Source organism: Lissotriton helveticus, chromosome 5_1, assembly GCF_964261635.1.
Source record: "Lissotriton helveticus chromosome 5_1, aLisHel1.1, whole genome shotgun sequence".
Lineage (NCBI taxonomy): Eukaryota > Metazoa > Chordata > Amphibia > Caudata > Salamandridae > Lissotriton > Lissotriton helveticus.
The window spans coordinates 408661919-408686357 of NC_136065.1; positions in this window are offsets into that span (position 1 = coordinate 408661919).

Consider the following 24439-nt stretch of genomic DNA (forward strand, 5'->3'; position numbering starts at 1 on the left):
CTAGTGGGCCTGCAGCACTGATTGTGCCACCCACAGTGGTAGCCCTAAAATAATGTCTCAGGCCTGACACTGCAGTGCCTGTGTGCAGTTTAGAACTTCCATGTCCTCCTGGTCAGTGTCCCCACTGACCAGGCCTAACCCTTCCCTTTTTGTGCACATCAGTCACCCCTATGGAAGACCCAAGGTACCCCCCTGGGCAGGGTGCAGTGTATGTAAAAGGTAGAGCATGTACTAGTGCAGGTGACATGCTCTGGTAGTGAATGGCAGCCAGTTTCGTTTTTCACTACTGTAAGGCTATCTTGCTCCATAGGTTAACATGGGGGATGCTGGCTACAGTGGTTAACAGCATTTCTTCACATAGGAACAAGATAGGACATAAGTACCTAGTATCCCTGAACTCAGAATTTAATAACACATCTTTTGGGAAAGGTTGTTTTTAAATCATGTGTTTGAGAACAGCGCTTTTAGAAAGTTGCTGTTCTCTTGTCTGACCCTTCTGTGTGCCTGGGCCTGTTTGTGTATTGACTGACTGGTTTGAGAGTGACAGGGGCTGGGGGATTCCCCAGGAGGCTGGATGAGTCAGCACTAGGCTGAATGACTGCAATTGCAACTGGAGTGGTGGGAGGAGTTAGCACCTGGGCCTGAATAGGGCTGTGCCTGCCTTCCACAATGCTGGCTCCACCCCCCTGCTGGGCGGCTGAGGACCCTGCCCCTCACTCTGAAAGGAAAGATGCAGCCAGCAAAACAAAGTGCTCAGGATCCACCCAGAACTGGTTTAGACCGGGCTCAGGGCCCACATGCACCAAGAGAACAAAGACTTTAGGGGTATAAGTACAGGACCCCTGACTACAGAAAATTAGATCATCCTGGAATCAAGAAGGAACCTCTGCCAAGGAGAAAGCTGAAACTGAAGAAGGAAGACTGTCCTGCTGTTGCTCTGCTGGACTGACCTGTTGCTTTGCTGCCAAGGAGAGGGGATGGGCTTTGCTGCTGAGCTGTGTCCCCTGTCTTGAAGGAATCTCCAAGGGCCTGAGTAGAGCTGGCTCCCTGTTTTGAAGTCCCAGGAACAAAAGGACTTCACCCCCAGCTTCCCTGAACTCTGCTGAGAGAGTTCTGTCCTTCCTAGAGTGCTTGATCCAGTTGTGGGGCCTCTGGAAGTTGTACCTGTGCTGGGAAGCTTGAAACTAAGCTTGAGTGACTTTTTGAAACTGAAAAGTGTCGCATCGCTCGCTTGCGGAGCGCATCTCCGACAGTGCGAGAAGTTTCCCGCCGCTACGGAGGTCGAGATCGTCGCAGCGCCTGACGCCGCTGCCAGACACGTCGCATCCTTTGTTTGCGGGACGCACCAGACCGGTGCGGGAGAATCGAACATCGCTGCGACTATCGTCGCAGAGCCTGTCGTCGCTGGGTGAGATCGCCGCACCGCTTGCTTGCGGACCGCATCACGTCGCTGCGAGCATCGTCGCAGAACCATCGCATCGAGGAGCTGCGAGAGAGAGGATCACCGCTGGACCGCGCATCGTCGCCCCGGAGATCGTCGCAGCCCCTAGGAGATAGTCACATCGTGCCTTTGCGAGAACAAACCTCCTACGGAACCTACGCACCGGAATCCATACAAGTGGCCTTCCTCCCCATACAGACCGGATTCGTCGCAACACGCCCGCTGCTGCAGCGGGGCTGTCGCATCGCCTCCCCAGGGTCTCAGGAGCAACGCAATGCTTGTTTTCCACTGAACTAGCTTCTGCTTTTGGAACTTTGTTGCAACTAAAAGGTACTGTGAGTAAACGTGACGCAACTGTGAACTTTTCACGCATCAGTAGAGAATTCTATCGCAACGTAGAGAATTCTATCGCAACCTAAAGAATTTTAACGCAACCTTAAGAACTCTTTTGAAACCATATTCTTGAACTGTGTATGTTGGATTTTTTGTCGTTTTGGTCTTGTGTAGTTTAGATTAAAATACCTTTATTTTCCTAAACTGTTGTGGAGTCAGTTTGTGGTGTTTTCACTGTGTTACTGTGAGTGTTGGTACAAATACTTTACGCATTGCCTCTGGTTAGCCTAGACTGCTCGTGCCAAGCTACCTAGAGGGTGAGCAGGGGTTATCTCAGAGGGTTATCTCCTTGCCCTGACTAGAAGCAAGGGTCCCTATTTGGACAGTGGTACCTACCTCTGCCAACTAGAGACCCCCAGATCTAACAGACGTCAAGTTATTCTTGACGCTGCACGCTTCTCCGATGTTGCGAGAAGTCTCGGCTCGATGCGTCAGGTGCAGCGGCAACACCCTTGTTCAGTGATGCGACAACAGCGGCTTTGGTGGCGACACTCTTTTCCGACGATGCAAGACGATTCCGCTAGATGTCACAACTGCAGCGGCGACACCCTTGCTCAGTGATGCGACGTCAGCAGCTCCGACGGTGGCACGCTTCCCCGTGGATGCGAGGCACTTCTTGTGATGTGTGCAACGCGACAGCTATATCGACGACATCCTTACTCAGTGATGCGACGGCAGTGGCTGTGACAGCGACACCCTTCTTCCTTGTTGCGAGACGCTTCTCTTGATGCGGTGCAATGCGTCAGCTACAGCGGCGACATCACGATGCTGCGGCTGCGAGGGCGACGCGCTCCTTCGGGGTTGCGGGACGTTTCTTGAGATGCGGTGCAATGTGTCAGCTACAGTAGCGGCACCCTTGTTCAGTGATGCGACTGCAGCGGCTGCGACGGCGACACGCTTCTTCCTCTTGAGTCGTGGTTTCAGCTCCTTGCGACACGTAGTCCTTCAGAAGGCCCAAAACAGCAGCAGGCACTTCCAAAGAACTCGGAGGAGCTGGGGGTTGAAGTCTGTTGTCACTGAGACTTCAGCTGGAGCTCTTCTCTCATGCCCTTGGAGATCCTTCACAAGTTGAATAAAGTGCACACAAAGTTCTTTCGCCTTTCTTTCGCAGTCAGGCAACCACTGCAGGCCAATCCCCCAAGCAGCACTTCAGCTTGGGGATAGTCTCTCCCCAGTTTACTCAGGTTCCTCTCCTCAGCAAAGGTTTCTTGTTGTGATCTAATTTCTAGGGATCAGGGTCTAAATACTTATAACCCAAAATCCTTTGTCCTCTGAGGGCAGGGGGCCTTTGACCAGTTCAAACCAGTTCTGGAGCACTCTCTTTACATGACTCCTTCCTTCCTTTCACAGTGCAAGGCAGAAACATTAGACGCCTCACAGGAGGTGGAGCCAGCATTGTCGAGGGAAGGCACAGCCCTTGAGCACTCTGTTGACATGACTCCTTCTCTCCTTTCACAGTGCAGGATAGACACATCAGACACACCACAGGAGGTGGAGCCAGCATTGTGGAGGGAAGGCACAGCCCTTTTCAGGTCCCAGGTGCAACTCCTCCCTCCCATCTAGATGCAGATCTTTCTATTCACCACTGGGCTGACTCATCCTGTCTCCTGGAATCCCCCAGCCCTGTCACTCAAACTCCAGACAAGGAATACACAACCTAGCAGGGGCAGGTTTGGATAGTTAGACAAGAAAATACCTTCTTTCTAAAAGTGATATTTTCAAACACAGAATGTTAAAATCAACTTCACTAAAATGTGTATTTTATCACTCTGAGTTCAGGCATACTAAACCCGAATTTCTACCATGTTCCCTGAGTCAGTTAGGATTATAAAATGGAATACTCTACCTGCCCATTCTGGCCTATGGAGAACAGGTAGCCTTGCAATAGTGAAAAACGAAAATGGCTGTAATTCACTACTGGGATATGTCACACACACCAGGGCATGTCCTACCTTATACTTACAATGCACCCTGCCTTTGGGCCTACCATAGGGGTGTCTGATATGAAGTAAAGGGAAGGTTTAGGGACTGGCAAGTGGGTGCACGTGCCCAGTCAACAAGGCAGTACCAGACTGCACACAGGCTCTGAAATGGCAGACCTGAGACACACTTTTATTGGCTGCTCTGTGGGTGGCACAACCAGTGCTGCAAGCCCACTAGCAGCATTTGGTTTACAAGCCCTGGGCACACTCAATGCACTGTACTAGGGTCTGACCAGTAAACCAAATCAGCCAATCATGGAATCACTAATCCATACATTAATTTTAAATAGGGAGAGCATATGCACTTTAGCACTGATCCGCAGTGGTAAAGTGCCCAGAGTCATAAAACAACCAACAACAGGTCAGAAAAAATAGAGGAGGAAGGCAAAAAGTTCAGGGATGACCCTGCAAAAAGGGCCAAGTCCAACAGCGGTCATTACAATGACTGCGTTGTTACTTGGCAAGCCATTACAACACAAGCCGTTACAATGACTTGCTGTAGGGGGCAGAAGGTGTTTTATTTTAAATCCAACACCTTCCCTACTATTCCACAGACTGGAGTTGGAATAGTAAATTATACTATTCCAACATCCAACGCTCCCCTACAGCAAGTCGTTGTAGTGACTGCCGTTGTAATGCTATGCGATGTAACAACGCGTTCATTGTAATGACCGCGATGTAATGGCATGCTTTCTAAATGCATGCCTTATAACGTGGCCTATTCGTTATTTAGATAATATTTTCTTCATTCAAATGGATATACACAGCTAGTACATGGTGTTGTAAATTGACTAAACAACAACATCTTGAATTTGAGTTTCACAAGTCACATAGATAAACATTAAATAAAATTTCTGGAACTTAAAATTGAAGCGAAGAAAACCAAACTAGAAACCAAGTTATTTAGGAAGAGAGCTGGGGGCAACAGCCTCCTGCATGCCTCTAGCAATCACCTTTTAAACCTCATTGGTAGTATACTGTATTGGGAACTTTTATGAGCGAAAAGAAACTGTAGTAACAAAAAGGCCTTTGAACTTGAAAAGAAAACCATGATTAGGAGGTTCCAAACAAGAGGTTATACTACTTGTTGCATACAGAATGCAGTAGAAAGAGTGGAGACAACTAATAAAGAAGCTTTACTGCTAACAGACAATAACAAGAAGAAAGAACCTACTAGCATCAGATTTATCACTACATATAGCAATAAAGCTCAGAAAGTAAGACCATTTTTTCTCACACACTGGCATGTTTTACACACTGATGATATTCTTTCCAAATATTGGACAGTCATCTCAAAGTAATATTTAGGAAGAGCAAATCCTTATGAGATGTTTTACATAAAAAACATGATAATGAAAGACACAGATAGAAAGCAAGATTTACCTCTAGGATTTGTTAAGTGTGCGAATTGCAACACATGCAAGCACAGTGTAAATGTCCAGAAGATATTGCTCCCCAATAAAAAAAGAGAGATTGTCATCTGTAATAAATCTCTCCTAAAACACTAAACAGGACAAACAATATCCAGGAGCCAGGCATTTCAAGGAACTCCATTTGAGCAACATAAGTCAACTACAATTTGTAGTGTTGAACAGAATACCAGCAAACATAATGGGAAGAAAAAGGACTTTAGAGCTAAGAATATTGGAATCATGGTATATTATATATTTCAGTACTCTAAACCCTAATGGACTAAAGTTAGGTGAGGAATAAGCGGTACACTTAGGTTGATCCTTTTGACACTAATCTAGAATGGAGATGTGATTCGCGCAGGGATCATAGAGGACTTGATTGGCAATAGTTTCTACCCATACTGCCTTACAAACACAAATCCCTGTATTTCTCTCAGACAAAGCTACATTTAGCATGAGAATGGGCAATGGTATCAAGTTATCCCTAGAGGTGGTATCCCATGCCCCTGCTCAGACCTCCCAGGCTGTTAATTTTACACCCATGTGCAGGGATAAAAAGAAATGTGTTGTGATACCCTCAGCCCAGTTAACATGAGATATATTGCAGTCACAAACAAGCATGCTTAATTTGCATCAAAAGGGTGCACCCCAGGCATGGCACTACTAAGGATTCTGTAGTACATCTTAAATAGTTCAGTACATGACATTGAATCACTTTTAATACGTCTCCTATGTGACCAAGTATGATCTTAGGAAAGGGTATGACGTCCCTTTCTTTGGACGGGTGAAAATAAATACTCAGATTTAAATTGGTAGCATTAGATGGCACAAGTCTATGCTGTCTGTTTCTAGGGTACTGGCTAGAAGAAATATTACACCCACAGGGGTTCTATACATTTTATATCACTTTTGTTAAGGGAGGGAAATGGTGGATGATGCCTGTTAATATGGACATAGAAAACCTGTTTCATTAATGTTAAGCAGGTCCTGTACAAGCTTGAAGACGCCCACAGATTAATATTGTGGGCAAAGATTGTTTTCTTTATTGCATTTTCCCCTTTTCCATTTTTAGGCCCTTTTACCCCAATGTGTCATATGCTTACCATTTTTATGTATTTTGCCTTGTAACTTATTATCTCAAACTAATCTTGGTTTGGACCTTTTAACTCTGTTGGCTGGTTCACAGAACATTTTGGTTGCTCTAAATCATGTCCATAGTGCTAAGTAGGGCAGTGTTTGGTGCAAGCACCTCCTACCACCCTATAAAGAAAGCAGATTTCTAGAGATAGTAATGTATGATGAGAAGGTTTGTGCATATTTGTTCATTTTATTTTGTTGTGGTGGTGATGTGTTGCGCTGTGTTGTTTTTGGATGTTACTGTGATTGTTGAGTTGTGCTCTGTTTTGACTGAATGGTTGTGTTTTTTCATGGTATGCATGTGTTAGTGGTCTGTGTTATGCTATGTTGTTTACTTTAGAGACATCAACAAATAACAAATGCCGCTACATTTTAGAAACACAGAACATTTCTTTGATTTTGCCATGACAAACACCCTATTACCACTGTACTGTCTACGGTGGTAAATACCACTGCTCCAGCTATTTCACATTTTAAAAGACAAGTCAGCCCATACCTATGGTCAAAACTCAATGTTACATGTGCAGTCACTGTGGAGCAATTCACTAATTACCACAACTCCTATCACCAGTGTTGTCTTAATAATTTTGGGGTCCCTTGGCAAAACATAATTTGGTGTCCCCTGTTAGGAACAACTTTGAATTTTAATACCTATTTTATACTAATACAAGCCCTGTAATGGCAAACAAAATTGAATCCCAGGATAAAGTTTGAGAACTAGGAATAGACACAAGTGAAATAGAGAAGAAGTTCACTTTCCCAAAGGCCCCTCAGAAGGTTGGGGTCATGAGCCATTTCCCACTTTGCCAATGCCTTAAAATGCCTGTGACTATCACATCTATTTCCTTTCTCCATGAAAAACACAAAGGCACTGATTACGAGTTGACTGTTGCATTATCACAGCTGGATCCTACTCTGTCCAATTCTGAGTGTCCTGGTTTTTCTTCACCAAGGATTACCTGTGGAGGGAACACTGGGTCACAGATTACCAAGTGCGAAAACGCGCCCGGCAAAACCATGGGGCTCTGTGTGGTAGTGAGCAGCAGGGGGCCAAGGTGGTAATCCCTCACCCTGAGCAGTAGGTGGTAAGTAAAAGTATTGAACTCTCCAGAGTCTGGAACACTTGCATAAAAAAGACCGATAATCAGGATCGTACTTGGACAAAATGAGAGCAGCCCTGAATAGTGAATTAGATAGCTAACAAAGTGGTACATGCTTGAAAATCACACAAGTTCTGAACTTGTAAAGCCCTTATTATGACTTTGGTGATGTGGTAGCGGGACGCCACACCAGCCCCCGCTGCCACAACACCAAAGCCATAATATGACCACCCAACAAATTCCGACAGGAATCCAGGTTGGGCGGTGGGGGCTGTCCCCCGGCGGTGCGGTGCTAAAACTCATACTTGAGCCTTAGCAAGGCACCACAATTGAAATGCCATTGCACGTTCCTGTCAAGTCCACGCCGTGCAGGAACTGGGCATGCATGCAGACAGGGGGGCACATGCATCTTCTCGTGCAGAGGCACCAGGGGTCCTTTCGTCACCACAAAACATATCAGGGGCTGACCGGCCAACTTGTTTTACGGCAGTCGGACCACCGGTGCGGCAGTAGCAACACCGCCACCGCAGGCAAACTCAAAATAGGGCCCTTAGAGTTTTGCAAGGGATGGAACACACCATGGATTTGAGCTCGCTACAGACAATATATGTTTTAATATAAGGGAAATTAACAGTAACAACCAGCCCAGTGGACCATAAAATAGGCCAACAAACTAGCCCACATACTGGCCTGTGAGACCAGACAGTCGAGTACTGCCTGATTGTCCTATAGCCTGGTCTACCCTGCAGGTAATTATGGGTCTGGCATGTTGTTTCCTTTTCCAGGGAGTTTTACTTGTTATCGTTATTCCCATCAACTAATTTGGAGATACTGGTTGGAAATTATTCATACTGGCTTTTGTACCGAGGCATACCGAGGGTAAAGCATAGGTGCATAATAGCTATGTGCTTGATCAGAACATCTGTGGTGCAAGTAGGAATATTCAGGGGGGCATAGTTACAAGCCCTGTTGCGTTACTCTTGCACCACGCAACATGGTGCAAGGACAGTGCAACTCAAAAAAGAGATGTATGAAGTCACGCAAGGCCACCGTGCGTGACCCTGAGTGTCTTAATAAAACTCGAGCAAAGGAACACAGTGCAAATCTCTGTGTTGCCTTAATCTGTGCCAGGGGGCGTTCCATGGGCATTGTATGGGAGCTCCCACACAACTCCCATGGTTTTTGATGCATTTCCAGATTTGCCAGAACTGGTAAACCTGGGAATGAACCCGAAAGGTATGGCTCCGCAGGTAAGGCGTAACGAAAAGAAATATTTTTATTTCTCCTTGCTACTTTCTCTTTCTATATGTCCTGCGGAATGCTGCACACATCGAAAGAGGAATTTGCTTCTCAGGATCGTTTATGTGCAAGAAGGTGTCTCTTCCTGCACAAAAAACAATCCTGTCTGCAACACAGTCACCTTTGCAGGGAAACATCCTTTACAACGCAACTTTTACAAGGCAGTGCCTCATTGACGCAACTATTACAACGCATGTCATTACAACGCATTGCGCTGGGGGGCGCTCTAGGATAGGGAATAGATTTAATTTACTATCCAACACCTTCCCTACTATCCACGGGGACTGGAGTTGGAATAGTAAATTAAACTATTCACTATCCAGCACCCCTAAGCGCTATGCGTTGTAACAGCATGCGTTGTAAAAACTGCGTCGTAACAGCATGCGTGGTAAAAGCATGCGTTGTAATGTCATACATCCCCTTTGCACCATAATGCAGGGGTGCCTTCGTCGTCTCTATGCAGTCAAAAAGACGCCAGTGCCGACAAGGACAGGAATGCGAGGTATTCTTTTAAATACCGTGCATTCTTGCCCTTTCCCTGGAATGCCGCACAGCAAGGTGACCTGCCATGCAGCATTGCCTTACTTTGACATAAAAATGTCCCAGGGTTTGAACAAGGGAATGTTGAAATTGACGCAGTCGAAAAGCATTTGTGTGATTCAATGCTGCATGAAAACCTTCAACAAAACGGCAGGAAAATATGAGGGAATTAGTAATAGATGTGTTTTAAGATAGCCAAGACATGCATAAATCCCATATTTCATATTAAAAATGCATTTGATGTGTTATATATTCAGACCAAACATATATTTTGTTTAATTCTTACTAGGGAAAATAAACAAAAAATATACTCATGTATGCTAGAGAGAAGAGTTATTGATTTGACCTTTTCTGAAATAGTTCAGTATTTAAATCAGATTTAATCTAGGATTTGTTTTTGCTTCGTGGCAATTAGTACATTGTCCTATTCACCTTATGCTAATGGGTGGCATTAGATTAATTACAAATGTAGTCATAAATTCATTCAGTTCCATTTAGAGTGCTGCTCCTGTGGCTGTGGGCGGTGATACCATTAAATAACTTGCTGGCAAGCAGCATGCTGGGCTGCGAGATAAGCTGAAACAATCACATTTGTTTGCCGTGGTCTGTGGGAGAAGAAAGCCTTTAAGCCACAAATACCACCCCCTTGGTAATTCCTGTCACTCGTGTTCGCCTCTAGGGGGCGTCTAGATGAACTGTACCTTCAGTCTGTTAGAACCCCCTGAGAATCTGTACCCCTAGTAATGAATGAAACTGATATAATTATTAGCCATACAAAAGTCTCCAAGTGCACTGGTATATTTGCATTTATGCTATTTTTATAATGATATTCCATGAATCTAATTTGTCAGTGTTATCGCAGAAAATGTAACAGCATTATAAACTTTGCTCAATGGAATGCTAATGCGTAAATAAAGATCACGTGAGTACACTATGGAACGAGTACAAACAAAAATCCCATTCCTCGAATGACTGCCACACTCACCACAGTGAATTGTGACTACCCAATAGGTTCATGAGTGGAATGGGGTTCTTACAGGGCCTACTGTGCTAACTGAAGGGCAGGGGGTTTCTGTGGAGGGATAGAACTATTAAAGTCACCGCATGAATAGGCCGGGACAAGACATATATGGATCAATGACTGGGGGGGGAGGGGGTCACAGAACCAGAATAAAAGAAAAGTATGGTTTAAAGGGAAGAACCATTTATATTAAGCATTGGGAAAGTCAGTAAGCCTGGCTGTAAAGTGCCAACACTTGTGAGCATTACCCAAATGCCCTTAAGTGTGTGGCATGCACAAATTCTATTTGTTAACCTTATAGGCTTTGCAACTCGGTGGGTGGGGCGGGGGAAAGTAGCAAAATAAATTGCTTTCTGTATAGAATGCATGTAGATAAAGAAGTGAACGGGAAAAATTGTGATATGTCTGCTCATGTATAATACTTCACGTGTTCCAACGAAAGCACTTCCTGGAATGCAGATTGATACAGCAGACAGCCAAGAGCATGAGGTGGGAGAGTAAAGCTCCTATGGATGGAGCCAAAGCTTATTAAGCCCGGATTTGCATACATTTCACTCATCGCAAAGTCGCTACTCTGCTTTACATGAAAGTGAGAGAGTTCAGCTTTCTCCCTGAGTTAGCGCACTTTGGACTGCCTAGTGCCAATGTAGGCACCCTTGTACCATTGCTCTAGGGTACTTGCATTATGGTCAGAATAGTTTTTGTTCAGGAAGGGGTACCAACCAGCACAAAAACTATCCTTGGAGGCAAATGAAAAAAGAACATAAAGAGGAGAAATAAAGATGTAAAGATTGTTAAGTTAACCTCAAGAAGGTGTACCTTTTTGTGCAAACCCATATCTACAACTCTTTGCAAATATGGGTTTGCATTAAAATTCATGTGTGGATGAATGAGAGTGCACATGCACGACCCAAAGAACACTTCCCTGATGCAAAGGAACATAAGGCAATGCACTGCGCTACTTTTTATTTTTGTTACAAAGCAACACAAATCAACATTTGTATTGTTTTCTAAAAACCAAAACAGATTTTAAGTCAGGCCTGCACCAACAATTTGAAGCAAACCAAATGCAAAATCTTTTTATTACTGTATGATTTAAAGAATTGTTAACAATAGCTAATACAGACAACTGTGTTGTCAAGCCATATCTCATAAAAAGTAATCCTGTTGAAAATCAACAGCTTGTTAAGTGCTTAAAGGGACCATTTGGTCAATGATATCACAATAGATCTAAAAATAACAGTAGACTTTATTAAGTAAAGCAACATTCTAGATGCTTACTGTTAGCGATTGTTGGAGAATGTTACATAGAGACTTCGGGAGCCAAGCGGAGATAAGTACAGCATTTATTTCATGAGATACAAGGTAATTAATAAGGAGCCCACACACAGCCTGTTCTAATTCATCAGACGCCCAATGAAAGCTGAGCAACCGATGTGGGACAGCAGCGCGGGCCATAAAGCAGTAATTTAAAAGGAAACAAGCAATCGTAATGCATTTACTATTGACAAGTGAGCTCGCTCCGCAGAGCAAGAGCTTGCTGGCTCATAACAAGTTCTTAAAGGTACTGCACACTCCATTATTACTGTAATGTCTTAAGGTACAACACTTTCCACTTTTTAAAAACAAACATAGATTAATAATTTGGATGAGCAAAATAAAAATATCTAAAAAACACAATAATTACATCTCTGCCTCTATTAATTTTTTTGTAAGACATATGGTGATCTTTAAATTTATATGGTATAGTAGTATTACGTGCAGCTCTGGTATTATGGGACGTAATGCAATAATTAGACTGTTCAGGCACAATTTCTGTACCAGGTTGCCTTTGTGTAAGTACAAATCATTTGCATTATCAATCTGAGATGACCTCTGACTGTCAGTTGAATGCTCTTGAGTTGTTTGCCACCAATTGCTTTCAGGAGACGAATTGTTGCCATTATAGCCTCACACCCGTTTGTTTTTTGGCTGCCTTTTCCATGGCAATCTTGACCAGATCTCTCTTACTCCACCAGCCTTGTACTTTATAGGTACTGAGCCTTTAGACACTCTTTCAACACACGCTGGTTTTGAAAATTTTGATAAACCCATCTTGACCTTAGTTGAATTTCTTGTCAAAATCCAATCCCTTTCTTTCAATGTTAATTCTTCGACATGGTTTGTTTTGTCAAAAAGTTCTTTAACCTGACTTTGCATTGTATTTTTGTTTTTTAAATTATGGAGTTTTATATAGCGCGAACTTGACCCGAAGGTATCCGGTATCAGAGCGCTTTGCATAGCACCTGTCGCATTACATGAGGACACATTCATTGTTGTTAGGCACGGGGAGATTAAGTGATTTGCCCAGAATCACAGGATGTTCAGCGTCATTGCCGAGACTCGAACCCAGTTCCCCAGATTCAAGGTCGACCACCCTAGCTGTTAGGCCAACTCCTCTCCTGGATGCAATAGTCTGCATATCAGGTGGGCTCTTTATGCTTATCTCTCTCATCCAGTCAGGACAAACTGAAACCCTTGAAAATCTTTTGAAAAACATCATAAATGGGGATATACCTGTTGTGATGTGAGTAGTTACTATATATCACAAAACTTTCTCCCTGAGAAAAGTTTCAACTTCAAGACCCAGGTACAAGGCTGTTTGCACACCCTATTGTAAAACATATTCATGCATTCAACCAAACCATAGGCTGAAGGTGAGTAAAGCGCAACTTTGAGATGCGTAATGTGAAAACCCTCAATGAAGTCCTTCATGTGCGCTGACGTGAAGTGGGTGCTGTTGTCTGTAAATATTTCTTGGTGTGCTCCTTCTACAACAAAAATTATTTTTAAAAATGTGATTATAGCGCCAGGGTTAGGAACAGCGGTAAAAACCAAAATGCACCCATTTTGAAAAATAATCAATGAAAACAATCATGTGTCTTTAATTAGTAGGCAATACCTCAAATGGACCCACAAAACCAAGTGGCACTTTTTGCCAAGCATCCTCCGGTAGTGGGACCATATGAATAGGTGACTCGTGTACCTTCCAGTGGTTACCAAATACCAAACAGGTGGTGCAATTATGAATAAACTTAGAAGCTTAAGCTTCCAATGCAGGCCACCAAATTGTTTTAAATATATTTGCATGTGCAACTGACCCCTAAATGGCCCTTATGTGCTTCCTTAATAATATCATCACTGATAGTCACAGGAGGCACACACACATCATTACGTACTAGTACCCCTTCAACAACTAGTAGCTCCTCTGAAATTTGTACAACAGTTCTCAAAGAGGCCTCAACATTTCTTTCCTTGGGTCAACCTTCTTTCATGTATTTGAACACAGACTGTAACATGGCATCCTGTTTGGAAGCTTCTAACCACTGTGTTTGTGTGATCACCCCTTCGTTCAGCAGTATATCCTCCACAAAAGCAAACATATTCTCATTTTTTTGAAGTGTGTTGGATTCTTCACCTCTGATGGGTAACCCAGAGAGACCTTCCACTCTTATGTTTTTCCCACCAGGTATCTGGTCAAGCACGACCAGAAGCCCCAAAGAGGCACTGTAAGCTTTTAAGCACTAGAAAGTGTTACATCTTTCCAAATGCATATCTCCAGTTCCCTACTTTAGGTTTTTGTCATTTTGGTGTCTATGTGTTCATATAACCTACTTTTATAAATTGGTGTCGGATTTTAATTGTGTTTGGTGTTTTACTTATTTGTTGTATTGGTGTTTTTAAATACCTTACACTCCTGTCTCCTAAGTTAGGCCTGATTGCTCGCTGCCAGCTACCAAGGGTTGAGCAAGGCACTAATTTATTGAGACCTTTACTGGACCTTACACTGCATTAGTGGCCTTATTGCTAGTGGCAGAGGCATACTTACCCCTACCAATAACCCACTTTCCAACAAGCATAATGAAAAACTGGTGAAAAAATCATAACGCTCTACCCTATACCTTGCATTCAGCTGTTTGATGTCAGTTAGTAGCTCACTGTTCTAGAGTAGGATTGTTTTCTTATAAACTGAAAGTAACAAAAAGATCTGTCTGACAAAAGCAGTAACCCATTGAGGTAATTACAGTATATGCACTTTGTGATCTGCATGATACAGGCTGTTTGCAGCAGGCATGTTAACCCTCTGTGCTACCTTAACATCAGTCAAAACTTCCATTAGACAAAACTCTTATCTCTCTCCAGGAAGAATATTAATCACCGGAGTTATCTTGACATTTTTATTGTTGTCTGAAAATTGCTGAAGGCCAGGAACGTGGCATCAGGTGCTTTTTAAACCATTATTATACCTGCAAAAACGGCACCTCCACCTGAAGTTAGCGCCCAGTACGGTGGCACCGGTCGCACTGCCCTAGAGCTTGCACTGATCAGAGCCTCAAAAGACCAGAATTACTAACCCACTTTCGAGCTGGTCTTCCCTTCTACTGTGTGATATTAACTCCTCACTGGGTGACCCTGTGAGTGGGGCCAATATAGCGTAACACACGTTAACATTGTGTGAGTTTGTAGGTGTTTGTTACCTGTTATGCATTGTTTACACTACATGTTTAGTTTGGCAAAGTTATACGGTTATTCAACTGGAAAATGTTTAATGAAAAACACTGAATAATGGATTATATCGTATGGTTGTCTTTAGTAAATAAACTAGTAAAATATTCAATTGTATTATTTATAGGGGATCATTATTCTTGGCACATTTTTCAGGAAAATGAAGGGCTGAAATTGCCCTTTAAGGGCATTCAGCGAACAAAAGACCATGATTGCATTTAGATAATGCAAGTTGTGTTTGCTTTTCTTGTAAAGAATGCTAATTAAACATTGTGTAATGTTGAAGTGGGACAGTGGGTTTTGAGGCTTTCATTGTGCCTGTGCTGTTACAGATTATATGTAGATCGCAAATCAAATTGAAGTGTGAATACTCTGAATGAAATTCAAACTTTAAAGGAAAGGTGTATGTTTTGTGAATGGAACATAATTTTCAATGAATACATCATCCCCATTAAAAATGGCTTTGAAAACGACTGGATTTCGTCTTTTCCAAGTAGTCAAATATGAAATATAAATAATTATATTAAAGAAATATTGGAATAGAGATTCTGTATTAAGCCACTTTATTCTGAGGCCAACCTGAAAGAATAGAGGTACAAGTATTGTCACACACTGTAAGGAATCACATCAGCACATAATGAAGCACCAGATTGTGTGCTTTTTGAAACTCTGTTAGATTCAAAAAACAACGAGGGGCAATGCACTGCTTTTTGCGTAAACGAATTTCAAATGTTCATTTTTTTATATAATTCTCGATTGGTTAAAGGTGCTCCAACTGGTGGCGTAACCGTCCGTTTGCGCCAAGAATATAAGCTGTGAGTGTGTGTGAACAAGTCAATGCGCACATCCCAGTGTTTGGGCACTCCCTCTGGTTCAAAGATAAAGACTCCGATGAGTTTTCAAAAGTTTATTCAAATTGAATTAAAGTTCATATTTTCATAAGTCTTTCATTAAAGGATTATTTGCATCCATTTAATTGAGCTCTACACAAAATCAACTGTGCTCCAATGCATTTCGAGTCCATGACCCTTTTTCAAGGAGCTCTGTAAGAAATCAGAACGATCTATATTTGTATCAGCGTAACATTAACAGATGATTATATACAAAACATACACTTCCCAATAGTGAATATAAACAAACGTGAGTTTGTGTCTGGAAGATACAGGGACAACCGTTACACCTGAAGTATACTGTCAAACTGACTCAAATGTGCAAGAAGATAGTCGGTGAACCCAGATAAGAACAAGGGTTTGTAAGCGGGTAGCAAGTAGCACCCTAAAGAAAAATGAAATGGAAAAATGCTCACGTGAATGTCGGGCTGAAATGCCGTGCTGGGCGGATCAAAAAGTGAAAGGGAAATAGTTAGGGAAACGCTCGACGAGCGAGTGCAAGTAAGTTTAAAGTTCATTACCACATGTTGTCAAGGCTTACCAAAGCGGGAATCTAAGTGGGGACTGTTAAGGTCTCCGGGTCGGTGAGTTTACCGCGTGAAGTCGCCGGGTTGCAGTGAGAGGTCTCCGGTGAAGCTAACTCTATGTAAGCGCGAGGCGGGGAGAGTAATCATGATAGTCAAAGAAGGACTAACGTATGGTGACTTTGAGCACCATGTTGGAATGGATAATGCGGCATGGAGGTGCAATGGAAAAAGAGATGGGGGGGGAAGCTAGACAGACTCATCAAAAATAAAAGATAAAACAGTAAAGTAAAAGTGGAGTGTAGGAAACATATCAAGGAGCGAATACAATAACATTGTAAACAGTAAATACATAAACATCTTTATGAACTCGCACAATTCTAAATGTGTCCTCATATGCCCGGCCGGGCATTTATAAAAAACAGCTTAGTTCAATACGGTCGTTAAGACCAAACGGTTTGTAAGATTGTAGATGATAAATCCATGAGGTTTCTCTCTGGAGGAGAAACTTGTTGTTGTCTCTTCCTTCTTTTTTATCTACGGTTTCAAGGACCATGAATTTGAGCTGTGCAACAGTATGATAATTTTCCATGAAATGTGCAGCCACACTTGATTTAACTTGTTGTTGTGTCCTGATGTTGGATTTATGTTCATTCAATCTGACTTTTATTTTCCGCTCAGTTTTACCAATATATATCTTTCCACAAGGACATTTGAGGAGATAGATCAGGTTGGACGAATCACACGTTGCGTTGACTTTCACCTTAATCTCCGTGCCTCTCATTGGGTGGTTGATTTTGTTACCACTAATGATGTTATTACAGTTGTTACAATTGAGGCACGGTTTTGTGCCTCTGTACGTGGGTTGAACAGGTGTTTCTTTTGACAGGATCTCTTTGAAGTTGTTAGCTCGGGTGTATGCAAAGATCGGGGGGTTTTTGAACATTTCTTTGAAATCTGGTTCCAATGCCAGGATTCTCCAATGCTGTAAGATGATCTTCTTGTATCTTCCACTCAATGTGGAATATTTAGAAACGACTACCATTCGGTTTGTCTCTTTTTTAGGTGTCTTCTTAAGAGCTGTTTTGCGTTCGATCCCAGATACTTTTATCTTCGCTTCCTCTGTGGTTTTTTCTGGGTACCCTCTAACGGTGAACCTTAAACTCATTTCATCGATCCTTTGAGCATATGTATCCGGATTGGATACTATGCGTTTCAATCGCAACATTTGGCTGTATGGGAGATGACGCTTTAGTGAATGCTGGTGGAAACTTGCGAAGTGCAACGTGTTGTTTCGGTCAGTTGGTTTCCTGTAAAGGTCTGTGATTAGACCAGTGTCAGATCTGGTGATGAGTACATCCAGGAAGTTGATTTGAGAATCATCTAGATTCCAGGTCATTTGTATTCGGTGATCTTTAGTGTTTAGATCGTTAAGTTCATCTTCCAACATGGTTCTGGTGCCTTTCCATACAAAGAATAGATCGTCGATGTAACGAACGTACATCAGTAAATTGTTGGTCCAAGCTGGGTTATCATAAATGTACTGCTGTTCGAAATCAGACATGTAAATATTAGTATACGCCGGTGCAGCGCAGTTGCCCATGGACATCCCAGATGATTGTTGAAACCAGTGGTTATTGTGGCAGAAGTAACTGTGGTAAAGCGTGTAAATCATAAGCTCCATGAGGAATACTTTCAAAGCTTCTGAGATGTTGCTGTGAGCTAGAGTCTGTTCAATAGCTTCAATTCCACCTCCATGTGGAATCGAGGTGTATAAGCTGTTCACATCAGCGGTGCAGAAGATAAGGTTGTCATTTTGATTTATTTTGATTTCCGACAATTTGAGTATGAATTCCGTTGTATCTTTCACGTAACTTTTCAGTTCTTTGACAAAAGGTTGAAGATACCGATCGAGAAATTTCCCCACGGGCTCGTGGAGGGATCCCTTAGTGGACACAATTGGCCGCATTGGTGGGTCCATCAAGTTTTTGTGGATTTTGGGTAATAGAGTTATGGTAGGACTTCTTGGGAAATCTACCAATAGGAATTTTTTGGTGCGCTCATCAATGGTTCCTTTATCATGAGCTTCGTTGATGATCGATACTAATGCGGCTTTATATAGATTTGTGGGGTTAGATTCTAGTGGAATGTAGATATCGGAATTCCCGATGTGTTCATTCATTTTGGCATTGTACATACTAGAATTCATAACGACGAGAGCTCCGCCTTTGTCAGCCTTAATGCATTTGATCGATTTGTTGTTGGCAATTTTTTTCAATGTGTCATTGTCTTTCTGTGTTAGATTTCTATTCATGGTTTTTTTCTTAAAGTTGATTTTACCTAGATCCTGTTTGACTAGGGTCTCAAAAGTGTCTATACTTTTATGGCTGACCGGTGGTATATATGAACTTTTGGGGCGTAGTCCACAAAGTAAATCCGGTTTTTGATCAGATGATGGTGGAATTACATTTTCAAAAAAATGTCGTAACCTTAATTTTCTGGTTAATTTAAACGTGCTGGTCTCTAATTCCAGTAGGTTAGTGAATGAAGTAGGAATAAATGACGTGCCTTTCTGTAAAAGTTCGATCTCATGTTGCGATAATTCTGTATCGGAGATGTTGATAACTAACGATTCTGTTTCTTTTTGTCCTTCTTGGAGCCTCTTGTGTTTGGACCTTCTGGTTCCTTTTCTCTTGCTTCGCCTGGGTCGTCGGTTGGTTGGTGGCCTTTCTCTAAAAAAGGACCACTGTCGGATGTGGAGGCGTTCTCATCAGCTTGTGCTCTGTCTCGTTGTTGACCCCTATTCGTGTCATGGGGTGTCTTTTTGGTTTGCCTGCTCGAGGTATCACTTTAAAGGTATCAAGTTAAATCAAGTGTGGCTGCACATTTCATGGAAAATCATCATACTGTTGCACAGCTCAAATTCATGGTCCTTGAAACCGTAGATAAAAAAGAAGGAAGAGACAACAACAAGTTTCTCCTCCAGAGAGAAACCTCATGGATTTATCATCTACAATCTTACAAACCGTTTGGTCTTAACGACCGTATTGAACTAAGCTGTTTTTTATAAATGCCCGGCCGGGCATATGAGGACACATTTAGAATTGTGCGAGTTCATAAAGATGTTTATGTATTTACTGTTTACAATGTTATTGTATTCGCTCCTTGATATGTTTCCTACACTCCACTTTTACTTTACTGTTTTATCTTTTATTTTTGATGAGTCTGTCTAGCTTCCCCCCCCATCTCTTTTTCCATTGCACCTCCATGCCGCATTATCCATTCCAACATGGTGCTCAAAGTCACCATACGTTAGTCCTTCTTTGACTATCATGATTACTCTCCCCGCCTCGCGCTTACATAGAGTTAGCTTCACCGGAGACCTCTCACTGCAACCCGGCGACTTCACGCGGTAAACTCACCGACCCGGAGACCTTAACAGTCCCCACTTAGATTCCCGCTTTGGTAAGCCTTGACAACATGTGGTAATGAACTTTAAACTTACTTGCACTCGCTCGTCGAGCGTTTCCCTAACTATTTCCCTTTCACTTTTTGATCCGCCCAGCACGGCATTTCAGCCCGACATTCACGTGAGCATTTTTCCATTTCATTTTTCTTTAGGGTGCTACTTGCTACCCGCTTACAAACCCTTGTTCTTATCTGGGTGCACCGACTATCTTCTTGCACATTTGAGTCAGTTTGACAGTGTACTTCAGGTGTAACGGTTGTCCCTGTATCTTCCAGACACAAACTCACGTTTGTTTATATTCACTATTGGGAAGTGTATGTTTTGTATATAATCATCTGTTAATGTTACGCTGATACAAATATAGATCGTTCTGATTTCTTACAGAGCTCCTTGAAAAAGGGTCATGGACTCGAAATGCATTGGAGCACAGTTGATTTTGTGTAGAGCTCAATTAAATGGATGCAAATAATCCTTTAATGAAAGACTTATGAAAATATGAACTTTAATTCAATTTGAATAAACTTTTGAAAACTCATCGGAGTCTTTATCTTTGAACCAGAGGGAGTGCCCAAACACTGGGATGTGCGCATTGACTTGTTCACACACACTCACAGCTTATATTCTTGGCGCAAACGGACGGTTACGCCACCAGTTGGAGCACCTTTAACCAATCGAGAATTATATAAAAAAATGAACATTTGAAATTCGTTTACGCAAAAAGCAGTGCATTGCCCCTCGTTGTTTTTTGAATCTAACAGTTCTTCCGCCCCAAAGGCAATAGCACGCATTCAAAATGCAATACGAGACCATTTCAAAATCCACTGAAGCAAGAGCCAACCTCCTAGCATATGGAGATGATGAAAAGGAACGCATCTATGCATTAATCCAGGATGACGTATCACAGGAATCCAGCACTCGCACGAGAGAACAATGTGTCAAACACCTCTTATATTTATCCAAACGCCGCATTAACCAGCAACTGCATGCAAAAACTCTAGTGAAATATCACCAAGCCCTCCGCATTCCCCGTGGACTGAGAATCGCACTCAAACCATCGTTGTGCAAGAACTCAAAAAACTTCCAAGCCAAGTGGAACGCTATTCTCAACAAGTGCAGTCTAGATCTTATATTACTCATTATAGAAGAATTATCCAACATTCTAATTGAGCTAACCAATGAAATCAAAGAGGTAGAGAAAGAACTTGAGGCCTTTAAATCAACCGAAGACATATCTCAAATGTTAGAAGACATTAAAATCCAATTAGAAAAACACACCAAGGACATCAACGATAGGAAACTTAGGAAATTCAAACGTGACACATTGGATTATCAACTAGATGAGGTATATACCTGGGCTGACATCTATGCCCAACGCCGCCGAAACAAGCCTACGAGCCAACACACCGATACCTCCTCCTCGGGGAGTGATACCTCGAGCAGGCAAACCAAAAAGACACCCCATGACACAAATAGGGGTCAACAACGAGACAGAGCACAAGCTGATGAGAACGCCTCCACATCCGACAGTGGTCCTTTTTTAGAGAAAGGCCACCAACCAACCGACGACCCAGGCGAAGCAAGAGAAAAGGAACCAGAAGGTCCAAACACAAGAGGCTCCAAGAAGGACAAAAAGAAACAGAATCGTTAGTTATCAACATCTCCGATACAGAATTATCGCAACATGAGATCGAACTTTTACAGAAAGGCACGTCATTTATTCCTACTTCATTCACTAACCTACTGGAATTAGAGACCAGCACGTTTAAATTAACCAGAAAATTAAGGTTACGACATTTTTTTGAAAATGTAATTCCACCATCATCTGATCAAAAACCGGATTTACTTTGTGGACTACGCCCCAAAAGTTCATATATACCACCGGTCAGCCATAAAAGTATAGACACTTTTGAGACCCTAGTCAAACAGGATCTAGGTAAAATCAACTTTAAGAAAAAAACCATGAATAGAAATCTAACACAGAAAGACAATGACACATTGAAAAAAATTGCCAACAACAAATCGATCAAATGCATTAAGGCTGACAAAGGCGGAGCTCTCGTCGTTATGAATTCTAGTATGTACAATGCCAAAATGAATGAACACATCGGGAATTCCGATATCTACATTCCACTACAATCTAACCCCACAAATCTATATAAAGCCGCATTAGTATCGATCATCAACGAAGCTCATGATAAAGGAACCATTGATGAGCGCACCAAAAAATTCCTATTGGTAGATTTCCCAAGAAGTCCTACCATAACTCTATTACCCAAAATCCACAAAAACTTGATGGACCCACCAATGCGGCCAATTGTGTCCACTAAGGGATCCCTCCACGAGCCCGTGGGGAAATTTCTCGATCGGTATCTTCAACCTTTTGTCAAAGAACTGAAAAGTTACGTGAAAGATACAACGGAATTCATACTCAAATTGTCGGAAATCAAAATAAATCAAAATGACAACCTTATCTTCTGCACCGCTGATGTGAACAGCTTATACACCTCGATTCCACATGGAGGTGGAATTGAAGCTATTGAACAGACTCTAGCTCACAGCAACATCTCAGAAGCTTTGAAAGTATTCCTCATGGAGCTTATGATTTACACGCTTTACCACAGTTACTTCTGCCACAATAACCACTGGTTTCAACAATCATCTGGGATGTCCATGGGCAACTGCGCTGCACCGGCGTATGCTAATATTTACATGTCTGATTTCGAACAGCAGTACATTTATGATAACCCAGCTTGGACCAACAATTTACTGATGTACGTTCGTTACATCGACGATCTATTCTTTGTATGGAAAGGCACCAGAACCATGTTGGAAGATGAACTTAACGATCTAAACACTAAAGATCACCGAATACAAATGACCTGGAATCTAGATGATTCTCAAATCAACTTCCTGGATGTACTCATCACCAGATCTGACACTGGTCTAATCACAGACCTTTACAGGAAACCAACTGACCGAAACAACACGTTGCACTTCGCAAGTTTCCACCAGCATTCACTAAAGCGTCATCTCCCATACAGCCAAATGTTGCGATTGAAACGCATAGTATCCAATCCGGATACATATGCTCAAAGGATCGATGAAATGAGTTTAAGGTTCACCGTTAGAGGGTACCCAGAAAAAACCACAGAGGAAGCGAAGATAAAAGTATCTGGGATCGAACGCAAAACAGCTCTTAAGAAGACACCTAAAAAAGAGACAAACCGAATGGTAGTCGTTTCTAAATATTCCACATTGAGTGGAAGATACAAGAAGATCATCTTACAGCATTGGAGAATCCTGGCATTGGAACCAGATTTCAAAGAAATGTTCAAAAACCCCCCGATCTTTGCATACACCCGAGCTAACAACTTCAAAGAGATCCTGTCAAAAGAAACACCTGTTCAACCCACGTACAGAGGCACAAAACCGTGCCTCAATTGTAACAACTGTAATAACATCATTAGTGGTAACAAAATCAACCACCCAATGAGAGGCACGGAAATTAAGGTGAAAGTCAACGCAACGTGTGATTCGTCCTACCTGATCTATCTCCTCAAATGTCCTTGTGGAAAGATATATATTGGTAAAACTGAGCGGAAAATAAAAGTCAGATTGAATGAACATAAATCCAACATCAGGACAAAACAAGTTAAATCAAGTGTGGCTGCACATTTCATGGAAAATCATCATACTGTTGCACAGCTCAAATTCATGGTCCTTGAAACCGTAGATAAAAAAGAAGGAAGAGACAACAACAAGTTTCTCCTCCAGAGAGAAACCTCATGGATTTATCATCTACAATCTTACAAACCGTTTGGTCTTAACGACCGTATTGAACTAAGCTGTTTTTTATAAATGCCCGGCCGGGCATATGAGGACACATTTAGAATTGTGCGAGTTCATAAAGATGTTTATGTATTTACTGTTTACAATGTTATTGTATTCGCTCCTTGATATGTTTCCTACACTCCACTTTTACTTTACTGTTTTATCTTTTATTTTTGATGAGTCTGTCTAGCTTCCCCCCCCATCTCTTTTTCCATTGCACCTCCATGCCGCATTATCCATTCCAACATGGTGCTCAAAGTCACCATACGTTAGTCCTTCTTTGACTATCATGATTACTCTCCCCGCCTCGCGCTTACATAGAGTTAGCTTCACCGGAGACCTCTCACTGCAACCCGGCGACTTCACGCGGTAAACTCACCGACCCGGAGACCTTAACAGTCCCCACTTAGATTCCCGCTTTGGTAAGCCTTGACAACATGTGGTAATGAACTTTAAACTTACTTGCACTCGCTCGTCGAGCGTTTCCCTAACTATTTCCCTTTCACTTTTTGATCCGCCCAGCACGGCATTTCAGCCCGACATTCACGTGAGCATTTTTCCATTTCATTTTTCTTTAGGGTGCTACTTGCTACCCGCTTACAAACCCTTGTTCTTATCTGGGTGCACCGACTATCTTCTTGCACATTTGAGTCAGTTTGACAGTGTACTTCAGGTGTAACGGTTGTCCCTGTATCTTCCAGACACAAACTCACGTTTGTTTATATTCACTATTGGGAAGTGTATGTTTTGTATATAATCATCTGTTAATGTTACGCTGATACAAATATAGATCGTTCTGATTTCTTACAGAGCTCCTTGAAAAAGGGTCATGGACTCGAAATGCATTGGAGCACA